This window comes from Euphorbia lathyris, chromosome 2 (assembly GCF_963576675.1).
Source record: "Euphorbia lathyris chromosome 2, ddEupLath1.1, whole genome shotgun sequence".
Taxonomy (NCBI): domain Eukaryota; kingdom Viridiplantae; phylum Streptophyta; class Magnoliopsida; order Malpighiales; family Euphorbiaceae; genus Euphorbia; species Euphorbia lathyris.
Window position 1 is genome coordinate 124,646,137 of NC_088911.1, and position 13,496 is coordinate 124,659,632.

Genomic DNA, 13,496 nt, shown 5'->3' on the forward strand with positions numbered 1-13,496 from the left:
GAGCTAGGAAGTGCACTGCCAACAAATAGAAGACTATTTGAGGATGTTCCAAAAGGAAGTCGGAGGAATAATCAGGCTCCCCCAAGGAATACGGCTAATCCGGGAATCACTATTGGTGAACCTCGAATCCCTCCGGTGCAAACTGGAACGAAAGCTGGTCAAGGGCAAATCAACGAAGCTGCGGATCTTGGTCACCCGCAGGGCGGATGTATTGATCGCATGCATAAAAGGCAGACCAGATCTCTTGGGCGGAGAAGATCTAGATCTCGTTCCCACCGTAGGCATCGAACTAGATCACCTCGCCAAGGAATGCCGCCGCCACCGCTAGAGCAAGAAGGAGGCGGACTCCAAACTAGATCACCTCGCCAGGAGATACCGCTGCTACCACCAAAGCAAAAAGGAGGTGGACGTCCCCCACCAAGAGGACGAGGCATAGGTGGTAGACGGTCACCATCAGATCCCTCATCACAATTTAGCTCCTCCTCCTCTCAACGGAGTAGATCCCATAGTAGGAAACGCCCGAGGATGGATCACAACTTCATAACTGAGCAGATTCGGGCGGAAATGCGTAGGCAGAATGAAGAGAATACAAGACACAATCCTTTTGCTAATAGAGAATCGCCCTTCACAAGGTGGATCGAAGATGTGGAAACTGATAGGCAGTTCAAAATCCCAAACATACCCACCTACTCAAGGGAAGATAATCCTGAGGCCCATGCAAGGAAGTACCGTATGTTGCTTGCGATTAACGGCGCTAGTGAAGCAGTCTTGTGCCGAATGTTCATAACCAAATTGAAGGGACCGGCATATGATTGGTTCCAATCTCTCCCGCCAGGGTCAATTGATAGCTGGAATTAGCTGAGTAGCGAGTTTTGTGCAAAGTTCGCAGGAAGTATTCCGCCAGTTGTTTCATCGCGAAGTTAAAGCAAAAGGAGGATGATTCCCTCAGAGATTATGTCAATAAGTTTAACAAGTTATGCATCCGAGTGGTGGATGTGGATGTTTCCACAGTTGTTGAAGCAGTGATAAAGAATACAACTTGTAAAAGCTTACAGGAGGATCTGATCAGGCACAAGCCTAGGACCACTGCAGAATTGATGGAAAGATGCAAAGATTTCATGGAAGTCCATGATATCCGAAGAGAATCTGCTTCTCCTCCCAAAAAGGGGAAAGGCGAATCCCGAAGGAGAGATAAGGAGAAAGAAAAGCTCCCTGATTCATCCTCTAGAAGTAGACGGAGGGGTTCAAGGAACAAATCGGCGTATACACCATCGTTCACACCATGGAACGCCTCTAAAAGTGAAGTGTTGATGTGGCTAGAGAATAGCCAACACAAGCGGAGCATTTCATACCCCGAGCCAAAAGGGGGGGAATACACCAATACGGGGAGAAACGCCAAAAATTATTACAGATATCACAAGAGAAATGGCCATGAAACAGACGCATGCTGGGAACTGGCCAGGGAGATTGAGAGGCTTATTGAGAAAGGAAAGTTGGATAGGTTCGTCCAGAATGACAAAAAGGGAGATGGTGATAAGCCAAGAGATGATCCAAAAAAGAAGGCTAAAGGTGTTATCAACGTCATCACTGGCGGACCAGGATATCAGCCCTCGGTTAAAAAATCCAAAACAACCACCCTTGATAGAGCGTCACTTAATCGCCCATTTGCAGACATTGGTCCTACAATTCCTCCACACGCAGATTCTCTCGTTATCACCATGATGGTAGAAGGATGGGAAATGAAGCAAGTAATGGTGGATACAGGTAGCTCATGCAACGTTATCACCAGAGGAGCTTTCGCCAAGCTTAAAGTTGATCCAATCCAGATAGAGACCACCATTGTGGACATCCTGGGAGTAACAGGCCATACGGTCCAAACAAAGGGACAAGTGACTTTGGAATGTGAGTTGGCGGATGAGGATCAAGCATGGATTGGAGATCTCGAGTTTTCCATTATGGATGGACAATTGGCATACAACATCATCTTAGGACGTCCTTTTATCTCAGAAGTGGCGGCTCTAATATCGATACGCCACTTGGCGATGTACATCCCCACGGCCAAGGGAGGAGTAATGATCGGTGGAAATCAGAAGGTGGCACAAGAAACATACTCTGCGTCTTTATCAATTCGCCCACAATCCAAGGACGAGGAAGAAGATGAGTTTGTTACAGCCACCCTGGAAGATACGGAAATGTTCCTCATTGCAGATGGGAAGCAGGTGCGGATCGCCACAAGGTTGAAAACAGAGATTAAAGATGATGTCACGAAGGTCCTCCTTGAGTCAAAAGACGTGTTTGCATGGAAGGACAAGGTCCTTACAGGGGTCAGTCCGGACGTGATCACACACAAACTGAATATCGCCGAAGATGCAGTTTCTGTGGCTCAGAAAAGAAGGAATCATAGTCCGGAGAGACAGAAAGTGATCGACGAGGAGATATCTAAGCTGAAAAAAGCAGACGCCATTGAAGAAGTTATTTATACGCAATGGCTGGCGAATGTGGTCTTGGTTAAAAAGGCAGACGGATCATACCGTATGTGTATTGATTTTACAGACCTTAATAAGGCGTGTCCCAAGGACAACTGCCCCTTGCCTTGTATTGACATCTTAGTTGACGGAACTGCGGGACATGCCATATATTCCTTTACAGATGTGAAATCGAGCTATGATCAGATCCCCATGGAGCCATCTGACAGGATCAAAACTTCCTTTGTAACCCACCAGGCAACCTATTGCTTTAAGGTTATGCCTTTTGGACTCAAGAACGCTGGAGCAACCTACCAGCGGATGATGAACAAGATATTGAAAGGAAGGAAGGGCAATAACTTCTCGATGTATGTGGATGACATGATCATCAAAAGCACCACAATAGAAAAGCATGCAGAGGACATAAAGGAGGTCTTAGGAGTCCTTTGCCATCACAATATCAAGCTGAACCCAGAGAAATGTACTTTCGGGGCGACTTACGGGAAGTTCCTAGGATATTATGATCAGTCAGAAGGGAGTGGGTCCTAATCCGGACAAGATCAAGGCTGTACTGAATATGAAAGCACCACAAAATGTTAGAGAAGTGCAACGCCTCAACGGGCAGATCATAGCACTTGGCAGATTCATCTCATGCTCTGCTCGAAGATGTCAGCCATTCTATGAGGTGATTAAGAAGTAGAAAGCATTTGAATGGAATAAAGATTGCAAATTAGCCTTCGAAGGAATCAAGCGTTTCCTCACAGAACCGCCTTTAATGAGCCGGCCCCTTGAAGGTGAAGATCTATACATGTATGTTTCTGTCACTGATAAAGCGGTTTGCATTGTCATGATCAGGGAAGAAGGTGGCCAACAATATCCAATCTACTATGTAAGCAAAGTCCTGAAGGATGCCGAAACTCGATATTCAAGATTGGACAAGATGGCACTAGCCGTGGTCACCACCTCTATTCGCCTTACACCCTATTTTCAGGCTCACATGGTCATCGTCCGCACCAACATACCTATGAGAAAGGTATTACAGAAGCCAGAAACTTCAGGGAGACTAATGGAATGGGCAATCCGCCTAGGCGAGTTCGACGTCCGCTATGAAGGTAGATCCGCCTTGAAAAGCCAAGTCTTAATAGACTTTGTGAATGAATTCACCGAGGAAGGTATTAATCCCCCTAAGCCAAAGTTGGAAGAATGGACGATGTACACCGATGGGGCTTCATCAGCAGAAGATGCTGGGATATGTGTAGTAATCAAGGGACCTCATTACATCAAGTTACATTATGCTGTGAAGCTAGAGTTCCCCACAACAAACAACGCTGCAGAATATGAGGCCTTGATACTTGGACTACGCCTATTGAAGGAGATTACACCGGAACGGGTTGTGATCTATAGTGACTCCAAACCGATGGTCAACCAAGTAATCAAAAACTTTGATGTAAAAGATGAAACCCTGGTCAAATATGTGGAAGAGGCCAAAAGGATATTGACCCATTTAGAAAGCAAGGAAACTAAATGGGAATTGATCCATGTACTTCGGGGATCAAATACAGAAGCGGACCACCTGGCTAAATTGGCTTCTAGCAAGGATCAATGGGCGGATCTTGAGTGCCCATTCGAAATCAAAACCAGACCAGCATTCGCCCTAGAAGTCATAGCTCTTCTTACATCCGCCGTAGGCGACTGGAGATCACTGATCCAGCAATATCTCACAGACGGATCTTTGCCTCAAGACAAAGAAGAAGCTAGGCGGACGGTGAGAAAAGCAGCATACTTCTCCATGATAAATGATCACTTATACCGAAAATCTTTTAGCCAACCCTGGTTGAAGTGTGTCACAACAGAAAAGGGACAGGAGATTATCAGAGAATTACATAAAGGCACATGTGGAGCCCACGAAACATCCGCCGCCATTCTCAAAAAATCCAGGTTGTCTGGATTCTATTGGCCTACTGCGGAACTTGATGCCCAAAAATTGGTAGAGTCCTGCCACAACTGCCAGGTTCATACAAATGAATCCCATATGGCCAAACACCTACAAAAGCCCATCGTCGAAGGACGGCCGTTTGCCACATGGGGTATTGATGGGCCTTCAGAGAAGACTCACTAAGGGATAAGTGTACCCCGTCGTTATCAAGTAATAAAATTCTGGAAAAGTCCAGGTATCGTCCACAGGATTTATTTCTGCAAGTATCAAGCTACTTGGTCTCAGGTGTTATCTAGGCTTTGGGGGTTTTGAGTTTGGTTTTGTTTAAGTTAATCTACTCCTAGTTGAATTATACTACTCCTAACTGAGTTATTCTAATTCTAGATAAGTTATTCTACGCCTAATTAAGTTACTCTACCCCTAATTAAGTTAAACTACTCCTAAGTGATCTTTTACCAATGTAATTACCCGAAGGAACATGAGGGGATACGATGATAATGAAAATAGATTGTTTAGACAATGGAATTAAAACCTAATCCAAGTCACTTGTGTCCGAGGCGATTAACCCTACCTATCCTCCTGAGGTCCCTAGTTCATGATTCCCTTGTAAGGCCGAAACTAGCTCTAAGGCTCAGCAATTTGGGCTTAATCTTCTATAGGGTCGTCAATCCTATAGGCACTGACTAGGTCAGATTCAGCTCGCAATATGTGCCAACTTAATTTTGGGACTATCGAATGAGTTAAACCAATCAGACAAAGCATAAGACAAAGATTAAAGCAATAAAGCAATTGAATAAACAAAACTATAATATATATCAAAGATGAAAAGTATTGTCACGAAGATACAATGAGCCTAGGATTCATAACATGGATCAGAGGCTAGACAGAATGTAAAAGAAGAAAAATCTCTTTCAGGGAACCTGTCTACCAATGCAGGCGTCTTCATAGGACTTAAGGATGGAGCTTGAGCAATCCTCAATGAGCGGAGCTTCGGAGGTGTCTTCAATGGAGGTTTGAAGGATATGGAGGAGGTGGAGAGGATTTCTCAAGGTGGGAGCTTAGGTTTTTACAAAGATCAAAGATATCTAATTTACAATTGAAAAGTCTTATTTATAGATGCGGTTCGGGCCCTCTTTCTGGCCTAACTTGTTTCCTTTTGCAGGTGGGAAGTCGTGGGGCCGATCGTGGCTTCGTGGGGCCGGGAATCAGTTTTTTGACTGATTCTCGCAGGTCAGCTCGCCGAGCAGCTCGGCGAACTGGCCCTTGCAGGCCTGCTCGCCGCGAGCTGGCATGGCCAGCTCACCCGAGCAAGCCCCTGAGGGCCTGCTCGGTGAGCTGGCATAGCCAGCTCGGTGAGCTGGCCTAAATAGGCCAGTTCGACGAGCGGTTTTGCCCGGCACGCCTCTGCGCGGTCGCTGGATGTCCCAAGATGTATTTTTCGCCCAAACTTATCCCTGCGCATGCACGAAAACTCCAAATAGCATTAGTCCCAAGGCTAAATTGACCCGCCAATCGCTCATTTTGAGCAAACGCTCCGTTTGGTGCGACTTTTGGCGGATCAATTAGCTATAAAAGATGGTGGAATTATAACATACATGCTATTTTGGCCATATTTGCCTAAATTGATCAGAAAACGAGCCTAAACAACGAAAAGTAAATAAAACATTTCCAATTTCTAACTAACTCACACAAAAGCATATAAATGCGAGAATTGCTCGCTTATTCACGAAATAATACTAAAAACCGTCCTAAAACCGTACCCAGAGATAGGGGTTTTTGACCCCTATCAAACCTCCTCGCACTTAAAACTTTACTTGTCCCCAAGTAAACTAAAAAACTAAACGCGCAATCACAAGAAAGCTAGAAAACCTCCTGGTTTGACTAGGTGCTTGACACAATTTCGAGCATCTGTAATTACATGCATTCGGAAATACAAAGTAGAGACACGATATCCAAAAGCCGCATTTCAATTATCACAGGTCATATGTTTAAGAAAAAGGACATATGTTCAATTAAACGAGCTTAAGGGGATAGCTAAGTAAAACACCTCACCATAGGTAGTTCACTCAATTCACACAATTTTGGTGGCTAAAGTGTTTACTCTCGGCTTATGTTCTTGCTTAGGATTACGTTGATTTTGCACGTTCATCCGAGTTCCTCTACTATGCTATATGACTTTGATGATATCAAAAACAGCCTCGAATTGGGGTTGTAATGTGGTTAGAGGGTTAAAGGTACAACAAGGGTTAGAAGTTCTAGCGCTAGAAAAACAAAGTTTAAAATGGCTTTAGCAAATTGTGAAGTGATTGAGCTTTTTATTTACATATATTTTTTTTCTGAGACATTCTAATTTTAAGAACTGGGAGATAGAGTTCTCCTTCTTTTGTTCGTCTATTTTCTTTTCTTTTTCTATTTTTCCTTTTTTTCTTTTTGGATAGTAATGCTCATTCACTTCTTAGCCTTTTGGCTTGCTACTATGATGCCATAAACAAAGATAAAGCGCTAGAAGAAAACAAAGGCTCAATGTGAGCTTTGCAAAAACTTGGGTTAAGTAACAAACCAAGTGATGGTTTGCAAAAATTGGGTTAGAACGAAAGAAAAAATCTACAAACTACAAAAATACAGGCTCAAAGGGGCTTCCTAGAGTGGATGAAAAAGAGAAAATAAAGTAAAGAAAATGGTTAATTCTAATGAGGCTGATTTATCGTTTACCATCTCAAATCATTGCACGTAGGTTCAACTCAGTATTAGGTGCAAAATCTGTAATCTTTCCACAAGAGCTTTTTGATGTTCGCTCTTGGGCTCAAATTCAACTCACAGTTCTTGGGTTTCAATTTTGTGCTTACTAGTTCTCCCCAAACTCAAGTTTAATATCACATGCCTTCAATTCTTAAGTTACGTACCTAAGTAATGATTTTAGCATTTCTTCAAAAGTAGGGTCTAAATGCAAACTTTAGCTCATGCTTTTACAGATACAAGGATTGTGTCCTACACCTAAACTAGTCGTCATGCAATTTTAGATTCGGTTCTCAGCCCTCAAGGAGAAGCAACGAAGTTTAGATTCGAAGGAGGTTCACGGTTTTAGGTCCTAAACATGCAAAAACATAAATAAAATCCGAAAACGCTAAACTAAACTAGACACGACGCAGCAAAAATTTAAAAATTATACAAATTTTTGTAAGTTTTGTAAGTTTGTCTACCCCTCCTCCTCACACTAAAATCATGCAATAAATTTCAACATTGAATATATAAAACACCAAAACACATGTGAAAGAAGTTAGGGTGGAGAAGACAACTTACTGATCGTCCTGTAGACGCGGGATTTGCACATCTGAATTATCTTTGCCGAGATAAAGCTTGAGTCGATGTCCGTTCACTTTCTGGGTGATCCCGTCTTTTCCCACGATCTCAATCATACCGGAGGGATGTGCGTCAATAACCGAGTATGGCCCATACAATCTGCTTTTGAGTTTGCCAGGAAAGAATCTCAATCGGGAGTTATAAAGCAGTACTTGATCGCCTTTATGGAAGGTTTTCCGCTGCACTTTCTTATCAAGCACCCTTTTGGTTCGTTCCTTATACAATTTAGCATTCTCATAAGAGTTATATCTGAGCTCATCCAGTTCATGTAGCTGTGTTAATCGTAGGTTACCGAATATAGTGTTTCGTCCGGGAATACCTCCTTGATCTCTCTATGTTCTAAAGCTTGTTGATCTGACTCCAGTCGAGATAAGTGATCCGCTATCACATTTTCCACTCCCTTTTTATCTCTGATCTCAATGTCGAATTCTTGGAGTAGCAGAATCCAGCGGATTAATCTGGGTTTCGCGTCTTGCTTGCTCATTAGATATGTCAAGGCTGCATGGTCAGTAAAAACAATTACTTTAGATAGCACTAAATAAGATCTGAATTTGTCAAAGGCAAAAACTACAGCTAGCAATTCCTTTTCAGTTATTGAATAATTCTGATGTGCATCATTTAAGGTTTTGAGCGTAGATTGGGCGAAAAAGTTTATCTACCCTCTGCCCAAGACAGGCTCCTACAGCTAGATCGCTGGCATCGCACATCAATTCAAAGGGAAGGGACCAATCCGGGCTTACCATAATAGGTGCTTGGATTAATTTCTTTTTCAATAATTTAAATGCAGACATACATTCTTCACTAAAATTAAACTCAGCATCTTTCAGCAATAATTAAGTGAGGGGTTTAGTGATTTTTGAAAAATCCTTTATGAATCGTCTATAAAACCCCGCATGTCCTAAAAAGCTCCTAACCAATTTTACACTATTAGGAGGAGGCAGTTTCTCAATCACCTCAATTTTTGCCAGATCGACCTCAATCCCCTTTCCCGACACCTTGTGTCCTAACACTATGCAGTTTTGGACCATAAACTGGCACTTTTCCCAATTGAGTGCCAAGTTCTTGTCTTCACAACGTTTTAAGACTCGGTCCAGGTTTTCAAGACATTGATCAAAAGTAGGTCCTACAACATTAAAATCATCCATGAAAATTTCTAGGAACTCTTCGACCATGTCAGAAAACATAGCCATCATACAACGTTGGAATGTGGCAGGGGAATTACATAATCCGAAAGGCATCCGCCTATATGCAAAAGTTCCATAGGGACAAGTGAATGTGGTTTTCTCTTGGTCCAAATGGTCCACAAGAATTTGCATATAACCGGATAGCCCATCTAAAGTACAGAAAAATTCGTGTCCTGCCAATCGTTCCAACATTTGATCAATAAATGGTAAGGGAAAGTGGTCTTTACGGGTGGCCTCGTTCAATTTCCTATAATCTATGCATACACGCTAACCCGTAACCTTTCTAGTTGGGATTAATTTCCCTTTTTCATTTTCCATTACCGTTGTTCCCCCTTTTTTGGGCACGCATTGTACCGGGCTTACCCATTGGCCGTCAGAAATTGGGAAGATGATACCTGCGTCGAGGAGTTTTATAACCTCGGCTTTTACCACCTCTTTCATGTTAGGATTGAGCCGTCGTTGAGGTTGGGCAGATGGCTTAATCTCTTCCTCAAGGAAAATTCTATGCGTGCAGATTTTGGGGTCGATGCCTTTGATGTCGTGGATTGACCATCCAAAGGCCCCTTTATGTTTTTTCAGCACCTCCACCAATCTTTCTTCCTGTTCAACTGTCAATAAAGAAGAAATAATAACAGGTAAATCTGTGGGAGGCCGAAGAAAAACGTATTTTAAGTTGTTGGGTAAGGGCTTAAGCTCCAATTCTCGAGGTTCCTCCAGTGAGGTTTTAGGCTTAGGTTTGATCTCACGATCAAGGTCCTCTTTTCTACCTTTTACCCAATAACACTTTTCAGGTGGGAGGTCTTCGAACGGTTCATTCAAGGTTTCGCATTCCTCACCACCTAAATCGAGTTCTAAAGAGGCATTTCTAAGGCTATGGTTAACTTCCTCAACACATTCGTCTATTAATGCATCCACAAAATTACAGCTTTTGGAACGCTCTTGGGGAAATTTCATAGACTCATAAACATTAAACGTTACCTCTTCGTCTTGCACCCTTAGGACCAATTTACCTCCATGAACATCTATCAGTGTCCTACCGGTTGCAAGGAACGGTCTTCCAAGGAGAATGGGGACAGAGTCATCTTCTTCCATGTCGAGGACTACGAAATCAACCGGGAAGATCAGTTTATCCACCTTCACCAACACATCTTCAACTATGCCCCGGGGTCGTGCGATTGACCTGTCTGCCAGCTGTAATGTCATGTTTGTTGGTTTGGGTTCTTCGAGTCCCAATTTCCTGAAAATAGATAAAGGCATTAAGTTAATACTTGCTCCCAAATCGCACAATGCCCTATCTATTTGCATGTTGCCTATCCTACACGGGATGGTGAAGCTCCCTTGATCTTTAAGCTTGGGGGTAATCTATGAGTGATTATGGCCGAACATTGTTCTGTTAAGGCCACTATCTCATTCTCCCCAAACTTTTTCTTTTTTGACAACATGTCTTTAAGAAATTTTGCATAGTTTGGCATTTCCTCTAGTGCTTCCATTAATGGAATATTGATTTCTAATCTACTAAGGATCTCCGAAAATCTAGCAAATTTCTTATCTAGGTTGGCCTTTTTCTGTTTCTAGGGAAATGGCAGCTTTGGTACATAAGGCCTAACTACTTTTTCTACAGCTACTCCAGGAGCTGAAGTTTTAGACACGGGACCGGGGTTGCTTACCGCTTTCGGTTCCCTACTTACCTGAGGTGGTGGTTATGTTTGTGATTGGGGTGGCACGAGTGTTTCCACTTCCTTGCCACTCCTCAAAGCGATGGCTTGCACCGTTTCCTCTCGAGAGAAGAACTCCTCTTGGCATTCCCTTTCCTCTTGTCTGATCGCGGTGAGTTGGTTGCTCAGGGCTCTACATGCCTCCTCATTGGCTGCAAGTCGGACGGATATCTCTCTTAAGAGAGCCATTATTCCTTCTGAACGCTCTGCTTGCCTGTCATAAAAATCAGAACTAGAAGGGGAATATGGAAGGTTATCTGTGGGTGCCACATATGGCCCTAGTGGATATTGTGTGTGCTCCCAATTGTGGAAGTTGTAAGTTGGGGGTTCAGAATTATACCTTTGACGACCCGAATAACTTACATTTCCACCTCTAGGTATATGGTGGTTGATATGGCATACCTCACCTGGGTGATGCTGGCCACATCCTGCACAAAATGGTATTCCTGTTTGGTTGTTGCGGCCAAAGGAGGCCACAAGGAAATCCATTTTCTTGTTGAGGTCAGTCATGGACGGTTTTGGAGTTCTGTTGTCCATAATTGCTGAAGGAAAGATTTTACAAGTATATAAGAAGTTTGTTTATAAAATGATATATGTATAAATGAGTATAACGATATAAACAAGTATATGTATAAACAAGTATAAATATAAACAAGTATAAATGATATGAACAAGTATAGATGATATTCACAAGGGTATTCACAAGGGAAGCCTAAACTAACAAATCGACCTTTGGTTCGATATTGCAGAAGAAATAAATCCCCGGCAACGGCGCCAAAAACTTGATGGGCCTTCAGAGAAGACTCACTAAGGGATAAGTGTACCCCGTCGTTATCAAGTAATAAAATTCTGGAAAAGTCCAGGTATCGTCCACAGGATTTATTTCTGCAAGTATCAAGCTACTTGGTCTCAGGTGTTATCTAGGCTTTGGGGGTTTTGAGTTTGGTTTTGTTTAAGTTAATCTACTCCTAGTTGAATTATACTACTCCTAGCTGAGTTATTCTAATTCTAGCTAAGTTATTCTACGCCTAATTAAGTTACTCTACCCCTAATTAAGTTAAACTACTCCTAAGTGATCTTTTACCAATGTAATTACCCGAAGGAACATGAGGGGATACGATGATAATGAAAATAGATTGTTTAGACAATGGAATTAAAACCTAATCCAAGTCACTTGTGTCCGAGGCGATTAACCCTACCTATCCTCCTGAGGTCCCTAGTTCGTGATTCCCTTGTAAGGCCGAAACTAGCTCTAAGGCTCAGCAATTTGGGCTTAATCTTCTATAGGGTCGTCGATCCTATAGGCACTAACTAGGTCAGATTCAGCTCGCAATATGTGCCAACTTAATTTTGGGACTATCGAATGAGTTAAACCAATCAGACAAAGCGTAAGACAAAGATTAAAGAATAAAGCAGATGAATAAACAAAACTATAATATATATCAAAGATGAAAAGTATTGTCACGAAGATACAATGAGCCTAGGATTCATAACATGGATCAGAGGCTAGACAGAATGTAAAAGAAGAAAAATCCCTTTCAGGGAACCTGTCTACCAATGCAGGCGTCTTCCTAGGACTTAAGGATGGAGCTTGAGCAATCCTCGGTGAGTGGAGCTTCAGAGGTGTCTTCAATGGAGGTTTGAAGGATATGGAGGAGGTGGAGAGGATTTCTCAAGGTGGGAGCTTAGGTTTTTACAAAGATCAAAGATATCTAATTTACAATTGAAAAGTCTTATTTATAGATGTGGTTCGAGCCCTCTTTCTGACCTAACTTGTTTCCTTTTACAGGTGGGAAGTCGTGGGGCCGATCGTGGCTTCGTGGGGCCGGGAATCAGTTTTTTGACTGATTCCCGCAGGTCAGCTCGACGAGCTGGCCCTTGCAGGCCTGCTCGCCCGAGCTGGCCTAAATAGGCCAGTTCGACGAGCGGTTTTGCCCAGCACTCCTTTGCGCGGTCGCTGGATGTCCCAAGATGTATTTTTTGCCCGAACTTATCCCTGCGCATGCACGAAAACTCCAAATAGCATTAGTCCCAAGGCTAAATTGACCCGCTAATCGCTCATTTTGAGCAAACGCTCCGTTTGGTGCGACTTTTGGCGGATCAATTAGCTATAAAAGATGGTGGAATTATAACATACATGCCATTTTGGCCATATTTGCCTAAATTGATCAGAAAACGAGCCTAAACAACGAAAAGTAAATAAAACATTTCCAATTTCTAACTAACTCACACAAAAGCATATAAATGCGAGAATTACTCGCTTATTCACGAAATAATACTAAAAACCATCCTAAAACCGTACCCAAAGATAGGGGTTTTTGACCCCTATCAGGTATCGACATCATTGGTCCCTTTCCTTCCACAAGGAAACAGAGGAAGTACGTAGTGGTAGCTGTCAATCACTTTACAAAGTGGGTAGAGGCTGAAGCTGTCTCCACCATAAGTGCAGAGCGAATGGTAGAGTTCATAAGGGATAATATTGTGGGAAGATTCGGAGTCCCCCACACAATTATCACGGATAACGGAACACGGTTCAATTGCGAGGAGTTCAGGTCATTTTGCCAGAATCAAGGCATCCAAAATAGACTCGTCTCAGTATACTACCCGCAATCAAATGGAATGACCGAAGTCACCAACCGAACGATCGTGAAAGGCATAAAGAAGAGATTGGGTGAGCATAACAAGAAGTGGGTGGATCAGTTGATGAATGTCCTATGGGCATACAGAACCACTCCTCGAACTGCCACAGGTGAAACGTCATTTGCCCTCACCTATAGAGTAGAAGCTGTTATTCCCATAGAAGTTCAGATCCCAAGTGACAGAGTCCTATTCTATT